The 13,317-nt window shown below is 39.2% G+C and overlaps 1 pseudogene; it reads left to right on the top strand.

Annotated features, from left to right (window-relative positions):
- LOC121454984 overlaps positions 1–13,317 on the top strand; it is a 52,959-nt pseudogene that overhangs the window by 2,666 nt on the left and 36,976 nt on the right.

The raw sequence follows: 13,317 nt of genomic DNA, 5'->3' as shown, positions 1-13,317 counted from the left end.
GCAATTCAATATAGATAAAGTTTCAAATGCTGAAATTTAAATATATAGAGAGATGCATATTTGTTATAAAGAACATTATAAGGTAGTTAAAGTAAGACTTTTAGGGCAAAGTAGCTATTTTAGGATAAAATTATGTGGCAGTAAGGATATTAATTAAAAGGTATGTAATAAAAATTTCAAATAGATATGTTCACTTATTTCAATATGAAAGAGTGACAAATTGCTATATTTTTATTTCATCTGATATATTTTTAATGAGTTAAAGTTTGATAATAATGTGTACAATATGCTGAAATAATATATCTTTCAGTATCTATCTAAATTTGTAGGAAAAACATTAGGCTTAAAGATGTGAGATGTATAACATCTTAGCCATGTTTTAGGGACTAAACATGTGAAAAGTGTTTGCAGATCAGTGCACTTTAGCATCCTTTTCTTTAGCTGCTAGCGACTACTCTAGGACCTGCAGGTCATGTGCTGAGACCAGTGTGGTCAGGACTTAAGGTTGCCAAATTTCGTAGAAGGAACTCCACCACGTGTATCTGAGGTCTGATGTCATGTCACATAATCCTTTTCCTCTGCTGTACTTCCTGGGTCCCAACTTCATTCCTCTTGGATGAGCCTTTCGTCCAACTAATCATTGGAAATCTGGAGAAAGCCTAGTTTTGTTTTGATCCCCCCCCCCCCAGAAAATTGAAGTTTAAGACTGCCTTTTCTACTGTTTCTATAATTCCTTCCTGGGTTATGGAGAAAAATGACATAATTATAGAAAATTTTGCTGATACCCAACTATGAACCCGCAGATCAGAGAGAAAGGGTTTGAGAAATCTGATTAAGACACAATGAAAGACGAGTTCAAGTAGGCAAGAAGCAACAGTGTGAAGAGGAGGGGTAGGATAGTATAAGGGTGAAGTAGACCACAGTTGAGCCCACAGTGCCTTCTTATATTAGCCATTAGGCAGTTTGTAGTGGGGTGGGGGCAGGGGGATGAGCAAAGTACAGATATGAGCCTAAGAAACTAGGGAAACTTGCACCAGAATTTTGAGGAGCTCTGTAGGCTGGCTTTCAATCATGGTAGGGATGAAATAACTGAAGTGGTTTAAAAGAAGCACTGTGGGGCTTGCTTCCAGGTAAGCAGATGCCAGCTGATAATTGGTTTTATGCATTAATCCTTTGTTTATGGAAAGTCTATGATTATGGAGCAACATTCAAGGCTCCAGGTAAACAGACATTGGCTTTCTTTGTCTAGGATTTCATAGTTTAGTTGGAGGCAGTCATTGAAAGATAAATAAGAACTACAGTAACTGAGGGTGTGGACTGCAATAAAGACAAAGGAGAGAGTGCTATGAGATCGTGTTAGAGAGTACTTTATGGTACTTAATCAGTGTGCAGTTTTCCTGAGGACATCATACTGTCTAGTACCAAAAAAAATGCATTAAGAAGTAAAAGTAGACATAGTTAAGGCTTGGTTATTTCTGAATTAACTGGAAAGACTGATGGAGGCAACAGGATAATGAAACTGATTCCCAAAGCCTCCAAGAAACTGTTCATTACCTTCCTCACTTACTTTTTTTGTATACATGCCATCTTCTTGCTTGCATGCAGCCTTCTCTTAAGTCTGAACAATTAACAATGCACTCCACTAGAAATGAGAAAACATTGTGTGGCCATCATTTTGGGAGAGAGAGAGCAGGTATGAATAAACGGGAAAAGCCCAAAGTGCGTTTCACTTTTTCTGGGTGGAGGTGGTGGAAAGTTGCCCATGATAAAATGCAGAAGTGCCTTCTGCTGGAATGTGCCCTAGGTCCACTGAGTCATCAGATGCCCCGGTGTAGGGATGGACTTTTCTCCCTTACTGTGGTGGGTCCCTGTGACTCACCAATAGAAGATGTTTGAAAGAATGCTGTGCTCATAGAAGAAAAATGTGACTCCCTGGGAAAAGCACAGCTGACAGGAGAATGCGTGCCAATGAGAAAACACCAGATTTATCAATGCAGTTCAAGAGAAAGCAGCACTGTGTGGAGCGAACATGGCCTAGCCACCTGTTGTCACTGGAGTATGATCTGCTTTCAGGATCTCGCCTTTTACCAAAGACAATAGACCTTGTTATGTTTCTATAAGGCCAGCCTTGGCAAGGGTGCAGTCTGGATATGTCTTAAAATTTTCCCAACATACCAACTAAAAACCAGGACAACTTTCAGTTTTTAGGGTGAGAAATGAAATACCTCCTCAGCCTGGGGACTTTTTGTCAGTATTCCCAGGAGCCTCTTGGTTGGGAAGAAATTAAAATCTGAGTAAGGTCCACAACTACTGGACTTGTGGCTCAGCTGCAGTCTCAGAGAACCCTACAGAAAGTTGGGTGCCTCCTGGGCTCTTGGATATATCTACCAAGGCCCAAAACAATGAGCCCAAGAGAATGTGGTGATGTTGGTCAAATGCTATGAAGCTGGAGCTAAGAGCAATGGATTCTAAAGATCTATAGAGGAGACACAGTCCTGGAAAGCTGTATAAACTGGATAACATTATCAGCACAGAACAAGAATCATGTGAGACTGTGTATTTGTTAATTAGATACATTACACCACTCCATGATTCATATCCAAAAATATTTTTAAATGGCATGCTATTCATGATAGATACATACAATATTTACTGATTCAAAATAAACTCATGCAAAACTCAGCATTTAAGTAAAAACAATTGCTGAAATCTTAGAACAAGATTATAGGCCCATAATTCATCTATTTCTAGAAAACAAAGTAAGAAACAACCCAAAATATCAAGAGTAAGGCATTCTGTTAATCCCGAAACCTTCACACTTCTCTTTGTACCCATCCATTCACCCATAATGAATCCATCCACTCATCTATCTATTCTCTCATTCTACCATTTACTCATTCAGTCATTCACCCATGCATCTACCCTTTAGCCACATTCCTCCATCCATCTATCCACCTACCCATTTAGCCATGAATTCCCCATTCAACTATCCATCCCTCAACCTATTCATTTAGCAAATGTTAAGTAAGCCATTGTTAAGTTTCTACTTGAAGTTTCCAAGTCAACAAAATGGTTCCTTTCTTCAAAAAAAATAATTGAGTTTTTCAATAAATTGTTCTACAATTGCATAGCTCAGGTGCTAAGGGAACTCAGGATGGAGTAGGGAGTTGGGATGAGTGTCCTTAAGGAAGTGTTATACATTTGGCAGAGGAGAGGAGGAAATACTGTTCAAAAATAAGGTTGTAGGCTAGAAAGACAGATGTTGGTAAAGTGCTTGCTATGCAAGCATGGGAATCTGTGTTTGATATCCCAAAACTCATGCAGAAAACCTGGATATGGCAGTGCATGCCTATAATTCCAGCACTAAGGAGGCAGAGATAAGAGAATCCCACGGATTTGCTGATCAAACACGTTAGCTTCACGTTCAAGGAGAGACCATGTCCCAAAATATAAATAAGCTGGAGAGCAATTGAGGAAGTCATGCAATATCAGTAACTGGCCTATACACACATATATACAAATGTGCACATGTTCCTGTATGCACACAAGATATGTACAAACACTCAAACATATATATATATATATATATATATATATATGTACACACATACACACAAAAAAATAAGGATTTGCTGTTTATTCCTAGGTAAGATTTACCCCTGCTGAGCTTGTAGTCCAGTTGGGTTTTTAGTGGGCTCTGTAAGAAGTCAGGAACTTCTTGAGTCTGAGACAGGTACACACAGAGAAGAGTTCAGCAACCTAGCACTCCACTTAACTTGGGCTATGCACACACTTCTCCTCTAGTGCATTTGGTAACCTGCACATACTAAGTCTACATGCCCATACACACTAAGTCTACACAATTCTCTCTGCACAATGAAATTGTTAATAGCCTAGGACCTCTAATGATATCAGTCTACAAACATCCTCTACTCTGAACAGTGGGCTATGTTTCTCTTTTCATTATCAACCATAAACTTGAACAGTTTCTATTCAAATGTATTTTCAATATATCTGGGAACAAGAAAGGAGAATGAATCTGGCCACAATCATTTTTGAATAAATGCTCAATAAGGAAAACTATATCCTCTAAGTGAACTCTTGTTTTTATTTTTTTTTAAGAAAAATCCTGTTTCTCATTTTATGCTTCTGCATATATGAGTGCACCTATGACTTATGTGTTATGGCAGGGACCTTGAGCAAAGATTTACATAATCCCAGTCTCTCAATTAAATGGAGAACCACCTGTTATGACCTAAACAATGGAGCTCTGCCTTGTCTTGAACTCCTAAAAGAAAGTCCCTGACAATAATTGCAGCCCTCGAGTACCCTTTCACTCATGTGGCTCACCATCAAATTTGAACTGTATATTGCTTTGAATATACCTTGCTAGTTGTGTGGTCTATGTGCCTTTACTTCATTTTGGAAGAAGACACCAGGAACCTGGCCCACCCAACACCATGGCCACTACTAACAAGTTTGGAATGTCTACTCAAACAGTTAGCCTAGTTATGCACAGGAATATGTGGGGCAGCCTAGTGATCCACGGGCACATGTGGTAGCAGCCTAGTGATCCGTGGGAACATGTGGGGGCATTTCAGATGACAACCTAAAATAAAAATATATTGATGAAACCTGAAGCCAATCCAGATGATAATGCCCAACTGCTGTTTTGAAAAAGGGGGGGGGGCATTTGCTTACAAGAGTGATAATGTTAGGTGAATATGAGAAAGAAAGGAAGTATTCCAAGTGGAGTAAATGCCACATGCCATGGCAGAGTCTGGGGGCAGCACAGAACTCCTTGGAAAGTTAGGCAAGATAAGGCAAGCAGGATGCTTTGGGTACCAAAGATAGGTAGGAAGCTGGGGCAAATCAGTGAAGGTATCTCCTAACGTGGCAAATCTTTGGTCTATGGTGGTGGCTGTTGACAGCAGCAAAGCCCTCTGAAGCTCAAGCTGATAACTAGATAACAACCAGTCTGAAAGAGCCTCTTCAAGAACAAATTGAAACTTAAGTTGTGACAAGACAAGATTAACATTCCCATGTAAGGTGGAGATAAAGGTCATCCAAAGAGCAAGAGCAAAGAAAGGAATGAGACCTCAAAGATGTTCATGGAATGAAAACTTCTTTTTTTCTTTGTCTTTTTTAAAATTGATTTTTTGTTGAGCTTTACATTTTTCTCTGTTCCCCTCCCTGCGTCTCCCATCCCCTTCACCCACCTCCAAGGTCCATTTGCTCCAAATTTACTCAGGAGATCTTGTCTTTTTCTGCTTCCCATGTAGATTAGATCTATGTGTGTCTCTCTTACGGTAATCATTGTTGTCTAGGTTCTCTGGGATTGTGATTTGTGAGCTGGTTTTCTTTGCTTTATGTTTAAAAACCACTTATGAGTGAGTACATGTGATAATTGTCTTTCTGGGTCTGGGTTACCTCACTCAAAATGATGTTTTCTAGCTCCATCCATTTTCCTGCAAAATTCAAGATGTCATTATTTTTTTTCTTCTGTTTAGTACTCCATTGTGTAAATGTAACACATTATCCTTATCCATTCTTTGGTCGAGGGGCATTTAGGTTGTTTCCAGGTTCTGGCTATGACAAACAAACTGCTATGAACATAGTTGAGCACATATCCTTGTGGCACGATTGAGCATCCTTTGGATATATACCCAAAAGTGGTATTGCTGGGTCTTGAGAGAGGTTGTTTCCTAATTTTCTGAGAAATCTCCACACTGATATCCAAAGGGGCTGTTTGCATTCCCACCAGCAATGCAGAAGTGTTCCCATTTTCCCCACAACCTCTCCAGCATAAGTTGTCATCAGTGTTTTTGATCTTGGCCATTCTTACAGGTGTAAGATGGAATCTCAGAGTTGTTTTAATTTGCATGTCTCTTGTGACTAAGGATGTTGAACATTTCCTTAAATGTCTTTCAGGCACTTTAGATTTTTCTGTTGAAAGTTATCTGTTTAGGTCTGTACTCCATTTTTTATTGGATTATTTATTCTTTTGATGACCAATTTCTTGAGTTCTTTGTATATGTTGGAGATCAGACCTCTGTCTGATGTGGGGTTAGTGAAGATCTTTTCCCATTCTTTAGGCTATCATTTTGTCTTGTTGACCATGTTCTTTCCTTTACAGAAGCTTTTCAGTTTCAGGAGGTCCCATTTATTAATTGTTTATCTAGGTGTCTGTAAAACTGGAGTTCTATTTAGGAAGTGGTCTCCTGTGCCAGTGCACTCAAGTGTACTTCCTACTTTCTCTTCTATAAGGTTTTATGGTGAGGTCTTTGATACATTTGGACTTGAGTTTTGTGCATGGGGATAGATATGGATCTATTTTCATTATTCTACATGTTGATATCCAATTATGCCAGCACCATTTGTTAAACATGCTTTCTTTTTTTCCATTTGATATTTTTTGCTTCTTGGCCAAAAATCAGGTGTTCGAAGGAATGTGGATTAATATCTGGGTCTTAGATTCAGTTCCATTGGTTCTCCTGTCTGTTTTTATGCCAATACCAGGCCGTTTTCAGTACTGTAGCTCTGTAGTAGAGTTTGAAGTCAGGGATTGTGATGCCTCCAGAAGTTCTTTTACTGTGCAGGATTGTTTTGGCTATCCTGAATTTTTTGCTTTTTCTTATGATGTTGAGTACTGTTCTTTCAAGGTCTGTGAAGAATTTAACTGGGATTTTGATGGGAATGGAAATTTCTTTAAGGAAGCATGTAGCAGCCAAAGGTGACCTCTGTACTGCAGCAGCACTCAGATGCACGTGAATTTAGCCAGCGCTGTTTATTTCTTAGATCTGGGTTAGTGATCTCTAATCTCCCAAGAACATCCCCTGACTCTAGCATAGATACTGATGAAGATGATGGGTGTTCCGAGAAGCACACACCACAGTTAGATTTTAGATGGTTAAGTCTTCCGGAAGGACATACGAGGACCCTTCCCTTTCTCACCCAGAAAGAGTTCGGTGATCATCCTGAGCTGTCCTTATTCTGTCTTAGACCACTCCTTGGCTTCTTACTGGAGAAGTAGAGGGGAAGTTGGTTTTGCATAATTACCAGGCATGAAACTACTCCAAGAAAGTTCTCTCTTGGTTTTTTAAAAGGAGACAAGACAGGTAGCAAATCACAGCTTAAAAAAAGGATAGAATACACTGGGGCTTCCCAGCACATCTTTATAACATAGAAAGAGTAGGTTGAGAAATCCATTCGCAATGTCATTCAAATAAATATTGATTCAAAACTAACTATTTAACTGGAGCAGGGTTGAGTTCTTCAAAGTTCTTCTCCAGGATTTAAGAAAATCATGTTCTTGTTTGCTTTATTTGCTTAAATTTATTTTTTTCTAGAAAACAAAGATACTGATGGCCGAACATATTTTTCTAGTAGAGACCAAACACATTTACTGTCTATTTACTACAGAATTAAACCAAGGGATAAAATGATGAAAGAACGGTAGATTTTAATCTAGAGCAAAGAATTCTGGGATGATTAAAATAGTGTGAAGAAGACTGGTAGATTTATCACATAATGGAAACCACCCATTCTCCCCCTCTGCCCATTAAGAAGGGATAAGTAAACAAAGGCTCGGGCAGATTTCCAGGAAGTCCTTTGTGTGCCAGGGTGCGGATGCCGGTATGGTGAGTATTTTAGAACCAGAGAGCATTTTATGAGCAGAACTGTAAGCATTTGCGTATCCGGTCGGTGCGATGAATAACCAGACCAGCTCGAGAACAACGGCTATATTTTTAATAATTGAAAAAGGGGGACACTCACGCTAACAGTGAGAGGTCCGAAATCCGAAATGGTCCAGCGAGCACAGCATAGAGAGAGTGTGCGCACTTTTCTCTCCTATTTTTCTACCTGGCCTCCAGGCAGCCACACCGTAGCCAGATGTGATTGACTGAGCTTCCCCATCACAGAACTACATAATGAAGCCCAAGGAGAAACATAGCAATTGTGACTTTAACTGCAGAAGTATGATGACGTGCAGCTGTGTAGGCACAGGGACTCCACCGACATATGTACACCACTGGCTGAAGGGTAGCTAGCTTCTGACCACTGCGGGGTGGGGTGGGGGAGGAGTAGCTTGTCTTATCGTTCCATATCCTGCAAAACCTTCCTACTCCTACATGCTTAAGGTCAGTGTTAGAAACTCATTCTTGCAATCTGATCACGAAAACTTCTGTAACTGAAGATTAATTTATTAACTCACACGTTGTTCCTGTGAGGTAGGAAAATCCACCAACTTGGACTGAATGTACTCTAGCTAGACGTGATGTACTTTTCTGACTCAGACAACACTAGGTTCTAAAATAAATTGTTGGGTATCTTCCTCAGGATATTCTTGAGCACCCGTAAGATGGGGGAATATCCGCAGAAAGAAAACCTTGAAGGTCCTCTCAATTCCCATCAGTCTATTTTTAAATGTAGCTGAGCTAAGAACACAGTATTTAGAATAAATCCTGATTCTCACTTCCTTGATGGGGCCACAGAAATAGATTCCTATTTTGGAAATAAAGTGTGTAATAAGGCAGCCAACATCAGAGTGTCTCTGACCACCTTAGCTTTCTATAGCATGCTTTTTTTGGGGGGGGGGGGTTCCAACCAGCTCCTAAATCATGAAAAGGAGATTTATTATTAATTATGAATGTTCGGCCTTAGCTTAGGTTCTTTTCTTGCTAGCTCTTATAACTTAATTCAGCCTCTTTCTCTTCATCTATGTTTTGCCTCAAGGCTTTTTACCTTTCATTCTGTATATTATACTTTTCTTGATTCTTTCATGTCTGGCTGGCTGATGGCCCCAGGCATCTCCTTCTCTTTCTCCCTCATTCTCTCTTTTCGAACCTAGATTCCTCCTTTTATTATTCTCTTTGCCCACCAGTCCTACCCATCCCTCTACTGCCCAGCTATTGACCATGCATCTTTTATCAAATCAGTCAAGTGCTTTAGGCAGGCAAGGTAAAAGAGCCACACAACTTTACACAATTAAACAGATGCAGTGTAAACAAACGTAGCACATCTTTACATTGTTAAATTCATAGTCTATTTCATAACAGTTTTCATTAGGCAATAAGGTTATTTCTTGTTATTTCTCTGACTGGTAACCACAGCGTGGGAAGATAGGAAGCCTTTCCTGTAGTCACGTGCTCTTACTTCCCCCAAGGATGCCAGAGTGAGCCAGTGTTCAGGAAGTCTCATTCCTTTGAGAGTCAAACTGAAGAGGCCGAAATCGGTGCTCTAAACGGGCAGTAGAGAGTTGAACGCCAATACCTTAGGAAGCTCTTCCTACTGATCCCAACTCCTTATCAACCCTATTTTTTCCAGCATAGTTATCTTTTCTGCTCTGTAATAAATAAAAAACTCTTAGCTGAAGAATTGCTAGAAGATTATCGTGTCTTTTCCCTAGTCCTATCAGGATATAACATGGTCTTCACCTCCATGATCTCCCCACCTCCACAAATGTTGAAAAGAAAATAGAAGTCCATTAAGTATCCATCCCCCCAAATACTCTCAGAAGCTACATCTGTGATTGAAAATTCAAAGGATGCTACTAGAAATTTCCAAATAGACAGGCATGTTAGGGCAACCTTAAGTTTAATTTGCATAAAGCAACCTTGATCTGAGATTTGTCAAATAATTTAAAAAATCAGTAAGTAGATTTCTACATTTTAAGGCTATTTGTCATCTTAGTGAGTACCCTACAGAAGCAATGATTTATGTGATCAGAATAATTTCAATATATTTAATCCAAGTAAACCACCACTGACATCCTTTAGGTATTCCCAAGAGGGGTGGAACATGAGGAAGTATTGGATAAATTTCTCCTTTTGACAGCGAGATCACAGAAAATCTCTCTTTGATAAATTCTTTCCATGGAGCAGAAATCCATTTCTGCTTTGCCACTAAACCATGAGAGGTGCAGCTGTGACAGGGAGAGAAAAAGCGATGAGGGTTTAATTTGCTAGAATTGTGGCGGGAAGACCTGCTTGTGAGAGGATTAATCCTTCCCAAGAATGAAGGGAGGTTTCTCTCCTAGGGGAACAGGTAATCAGAAAGGAAAACAAATGGGTGGGGACCACATGGCTCTGAGGATGTGCAAAAGAAAGGGGCTAGAGAAAAGTGGAGCTGATTTTTCATAACAACCATGAGTGAATTAAGGGGCTAGAAAGAGATGACTGAAGAAAATTTGAGGGAGCTTGATCTATGATGTCCTGAATATAAATCTTCTAGTATTGCCTATGAGAAAAGAAAAGAACATTTTCTTTCCTTTTCCCCCTTTTATATAAAATAAGTTTTTCTCATATAATATATTCTGATTATGGTTTCCTCTTCCTCCACTCCTAATTCCTCCCCACCACCTCTCTCATTCAGATCCATTTCCTTTCTGTCTCTCACTAGAAAACAAACAGGCTACTAAGGTATTCTAATATAATATAAAATATAAAAAATTATACATCAGAATTGGACAAAACAAACCGGCAAAAAGAAAAGAGCCCAAGAGAAGGCACAAGAATTAGAGACCCAATCATTCCCACATTCAGGAAGTGCATAAAAACACTAAACTGGAAGCCATAATATATACACAGAGGGCATGGTGCAGACCCACGCAGCCCTGTGCATGCTGCTTCAGTCCCTGTGAATCCATATGAACTTTGTAATAAAATAGTATGGTACTGTCACAAAAACAGACACATTAATCAACGGAATCAAATTGAAGACCCAGACATAAATCCACACACCCTTGAACAACTGATTTTTTTCTTTTCTTTTTCTTTTTTAGAGACAGTGCTTCTCTGTAGTTTTGGAGCCTATCCTAGAACTAGCTCGTGTAGACCAGGCTGGCCTTGAACCCTCAGAGATTCACTTGCCTCTGCCTCCTGAGTGCTGGGATTAAAGGTGTGAGCCACTACCATCCAGCCTACATCTAATTGTTGATATAGAAGCCAGAAATACTCACTAGGGAAAAAAGATAGCATCTTTAACAAATGGTGCTGGTCAAGATAGATGACAACATGTATAAGAATTCAAATAGATCTATATTTATCACCCTGCACAAAACTCAAGTCTAAATGAATCAAAGACCTCCACATAAAACAAATACTCTGAATCTGATAGAAGAGAAAACAGGGAATAGCCTTGAATATACTGGCACAGGAAAAGACTTTCTAAGCAAAACACCATTAGCACAGGCACTTTGATCAACAATTAATAAAATGGGATCTCATGAAACTGAGAAGCTTTTGTGTATCAAAGGACACAATCAATTGGACAAAGTGGCAGCCTACAAATGGAAAACGATTTTTACCAACTCCACATCTTATAGAGATCTAATATCCAAACTATATAAAATACTCAAAAACTAGATACCAAGAAAACAAATAACCCAATTAAAAATGGGGTTCAGATCTAAACAGAGAAGTCTCAAAAAAGGAAGCTCGAATGGCTGAGAAACACTTAAACACACAATATCCTATAAGCCATCAGAGAAATGCAAATCAAAACTACTTTGAGATTTCATCTTACACCTATCAGAATGGCTAAAATCAGTAAAACAAATGACAGCTGGCAAGGATGTAGAGTAAGGGGAACACTCACGTATTACAGTCACTATGGAAATCTGTGTTAGTTCCCCAGTAAGACTGAAATCCATCTACCTCAGGATCCAGCTGTTCCACTCTTGAATGTATGCCCAGAGGACACTTCATCCTACCACAGACACTTGCTCAACCATGTTCACTGATGCTCTCTTCATTACAGGAACATTACTACAAGATTGTCAATGTCTGTGGAATTGGATAATGGTTATCTATAAGTCACACCTCAGCAGTTCACTGTCAGAGCTGGGTGGTCTAATTTTACTCTGATTAAATAATAATTTTTAAACTAAGTTTATTTTTAACAATGATCAAAGCATATAAACACATTTGAAATGCCTGTGCTCTAATGTGGAGCCTCAGCCTCAAGAGGGCCCTGTCTGGGCTTGATGGAGTCCTCTCTAATGGGATAATGCTTGTGAAGCAGCATCTTTGTTCCTGTGACTTGGAGTTTTAATTGTGTTGTTACTTTAAATAGGCAAGTATCCCCTTGCTTTCTTTGGATCTGCTCTCTGATTATTTAGCACACACTTCTCTTTCCCAAACCCTGGGCACCAAAAAACTCAAAGGACAGGTGAAGAAATATTAAATTCTCCAGCCAACACCCCAGATTAGCTTCTCTAAATTCTAAATTAGGAATCAGGGCAACCACCTGCCTAAATTACCTCTGATGATACCTTCTAAAATAGCATTGTGATAGGCAGGGAGATTATAATCATTAAAATAACACATGGGTTTCAACTGTGTAAGGACTTAGACATGGTCTGGTATTTGTATTGCACTTGAAGATATGAACTCCCCGAGAGGCTAAGTACCTCCCCCAGCTTTCAGGACTAGGTAGCCAGAGTAAAACTTAAGACTCAGTACATCATAAAGATTACTCTAAAATTCTGTTGCACTGCTCAAGACTGGTTTGAGTTCCTTAACATGTAATTCTTCATTTTTAAAATGTTGGAAGGCAATAATATGCCATTATTATTTAACATTCCTTGTTAGACTAATGTTAACTTTTATTGAAGAATACATTTGAAAATGGGACTTGACTGAAATTTCTACTTTGTCTTAAATCTAAGCTTAGGATAATCACAAATCATGAGAGCAGAGAGAAAAAATAATCTAATGCTGTTTGAAAACTTCAAAATAGAAGGAAGATTTTCCACCTCCTTGCGGAAAGTCACAGCAACATGGACACCAAACTACACAGAGAGGAAAGCCTTTCTGATTAACTTCAATGCAGTGATACGTGAGTGGATATCAATACAAACATTCAGATAAACAGCTGTGAATATAGCTCATGTGTAGAGCATTTGCCAACATGCATAAAGTTCTCAGGATGGCAATAAAAGTACTAGTTAAGATATTCACTAATAAAATTCAACAACGTATTTTTAAAGGCCATAGTAGATGAGACTTGTCTTCAGAAAATATGAAATGGTTTAAGAAGCATATGAGCATAATTGACTCAGCTGTGTGGCACAAGGCTTTAATTCCAGCACTTAAGCAGATGCAAGTATATCTCTGTGAGTTGATGAGAGGTAATTTCCTTGAAACGTCAGAAACAGAGATGCCGGGTTTGAAGTCATGCCATAAACCACAGAAATTGCTGTGACCACTGTACATTTTTCCAGTCTCCCTGGACTACTAAAATATAGTGCCATGGTTAGGCATTGGCACAGTTACTCACTCCCCTCAGATGTAACTCTGGTAACTATTGAAAGAA

Source organism: Microtus oregoni, unplaced genomic scaffold, assembly GCF_018167655.1.
Source record: "Microtus oregoni isolate MIOR12 unplaced genomic scaffold, Mior012 000013F_ref0000133, whole genome shotgun sequence".
Taxonomy (NCBI): Eukaryota; Metazoa; Chordata; class Mammalia; order Rodentia; family Cricetidae; genus Microtus; species Microtus oregoni.
This window is presented reverse-complemented; position numbering and strand designations above follow the sequence as displayed.